The 2,530-nt window shown below is 46.5% G+C and overlaps 1 pseudogene across 1 annotated transcript in view; it reads right to left on the reverse strand.

Moving 5' to 3' along the window:
* Positions 1-1,332, reverse strand: part of LOC311118796 (neurensin-1-like) — a 1,700-nt pseudogene extending 368 nt beyond the window's left edge. The window contains exons 1-3 of the transcript in view: positions 1,267-1,332; positions 972-1,133; positions 1-66 (exon numbers count right to left, since the gene is read on the reverse strand). The exon at positions 1-66 is cut by the window's left edge and continues 368 nt beyond it. The product of the transcript in view is annotated as a neurensin-1-like (transcript). The remainder of the gene's footprint in view (positions 67-971; positions 1,134-1,266) is intronic.
* Between the last annotated feature and the right edge of the window lie 1,198 nt (positions 1,333-2,530).

Below are 2,530 nucleotides of genomic sequence, written 5' to 3' on the forward strand. Positions count from 1 at the left end.
TGAGTAGCCTACGGACAGACTGACCAGACCACAGGTCACCATCAGGAGACCAAGGGCCAGAGAGACCTGAGAGAGAGGGAGAGAGAGGGGGGAAAGAGGGGGTGGGAGAGAGAGAGAGAGAGTGGGGAAAGAGGGGGTGGGAGAGAGGGAGAGAGAGGGGGGAAAGTGGGGGTGGGAGAGAGAGAGAGAGAGGGGGGAAAGAGGGGGTGGGAGAGAGAGAGAGAGAGGGGGGAAAGAGGGGGTGGGAGAGAGGGAGAGAGAGGGGGGAAAGTGGGGGTGAGAGAGAGGGAGAGAGAGGGGGGAAAGTGGGGAAAGAGGGGGTGGGAGAGAGAGAGAGAGGGGGGGAGAGCAAGAGAAAAGGAGAGAGAGAGATTACGAGGGAGGGAGGGAGGGAGGGAGGGAGAGAGAGACAGAGAGAGAGAAAATGAATGAGGAAGGAAGGAAGGAAGGAAGGAAGGAAGGAAGGAAAGGAAAGGAAAGGAAAGGACAGGAAAGGAAAGGAAAGGACAGGAAAGGACAGGACAGGACAGGACAGGACAGGACAGGAAAGGACAGGACAGGAAAGGACAGGACAGGACAGGACAGGAAAGGACAGGACAGGAAAGGACAGGACAGGAAAGGACAGGACAGGACAGGACAGGACAGGACAGGACAGGACAGGACAGGAAAGGACAGGACAGGACAGGACAGGAAAGGACAGGACAGGAAAGGACAGGACAGGACAGGACAGGACAGGACAGGAAGATAGGGGGACAGAGAGAGAGAGAGGGTAGAGACAGAGGTAGAGAAAGAAAGAGGGTAGAGACAGACAGAGGGAGGAGGGGAGTTGAGAGAAATGTATATATATATATATATATATATATATATATATATATATATATAGAGAGAGAGAGAGAGAGAGAGAGAGAGAGAGAGAGAGAGAGACAGAGAGAGGACGCCAAACAGTCATTGACAGTGCATTAGTTATCTACCTTCCAGAGTCCTGAGCTCCACCTCAGGGGCGATCTCAAGGTCTGGATGTCCCCCTCTCCCTCAGGGTCTCTCTCCCACCCTGACGCAGTGCTGCACCCCTCATAGAAGTGGTGCAGGTAGGAACGCACCCCAAACTGCGGACACGCACAGCTAGAAGCTACCTGTGGGAGGTAACCATAGAAACAGAAGATGTAGAATGGATATTCCCAATCAAACATCATTCCATGGTGAGTCATCTTGGCATCCTGAACCAAATAATAGTACACGTGTATAAATGTGTAATTCCAATCTCACCTCACTGCCTGAGGACCCTGTCCCACACCCAGACCCTGAGTTGCAGGCCTCAGGGCACGACGCCATCACACCTCACACACCTGGAGAAACACACACATAGAGACACATGAAGACACATTACACACACACACACACTCTCTCAATTGTGGTTGTCTTTCCCTAACTGTTTCCAAGGCCTACAGATGTACATCAAACTGTCTCATTGTCTCCTGCTTTAGACTGTAGACTACAAATATATGTGTAAAACCTGGGTTGCTGATGCTATGTATTGCCCAATGAGAGGCTTTGAACCCACAGGTCGGCCATATTGGCACTCCCCAGTAGGAGCCGTCCTCCATAGGAATGAATGGAATTCTACAGTATTTCAATTACATTTTTCAAGGACAAAATTACACATATTTACGTATATATTTGTTTTGGTTATAGTGGGGACAGTAGCATTAGTAATCAAAAAAACATACATACTTTTAAGGATTTCTTTCCTGTATTTTTTTTTTTCAATGTATTTTTAAATCACATAATATAATTTAAAAGTATGCATTAAGGTGACTGTAATAGAAAAAATGTGGCAAAAAACGAACGTAGAAATTAATAAATGCATATTCTATAGCTGCCAAAATAGTTTTTAGAATGGTGTATGAGTGGCAAGATGGCGGAGCAGTGGGTGGCTTCAACATGGCGCCCCCCTAAGTCAATTTACTGCAGGAAAGGGCTATGAAGTCTGTAAGAAGATATTTCGGAAGTTTGTAAGAAAAACTTTGACATCTTAAGATATTGTTGAGGAATTGTACCTTACTAATTATCTTAAGCTTCCTCATTTTTTTGGCATAAGAAGTGTTTTGTGAAACTGGGCCCTATCACTTAAAACTGGGCCCTATCCCTTCAGTAATTCCTGGGTGTCTCCTTCGCCTCAGTGTCATCAAGCAACGGCAGAAGGATTGAGATCTGTCTGTGTAGGATGATGCCATGACGCCAAGGCCCATGGGTTGATAGCCACCCACGGATGAGTCACACACACACACACACACACACACACACTCATACACAGACAGTCTATAGGGAGCTATTCTCTTCTCACTTGAATAGCTTTAGTTTGAACAGAATGGCTACACTAGAGACTTACTCATAACACTTGACAAGATGCGTTGTGAGCAACACCGTCAAGATAACTAGCTAATCTATTTTTAGCACTGAACTGAAGTGCATGATTTGTCATGAAATGAGACAGACGTGCAACACAACATATTAAATGTATCACATTTAG

Source organism: Coregonus lavaretus (assembly GCF_964263955.1).
Source record: "Coregonus lavaretus genome assembly, contig: HAP1_SCAFFOLD_5473, whole genome shotgun sequence".
Taxonomy (NCBI): Eukaryota; Metazoa; Chordata; class Actinopteri; order Salmoniformes; family Salmonidae; genus Coregonus; species Coregonus lavaretus.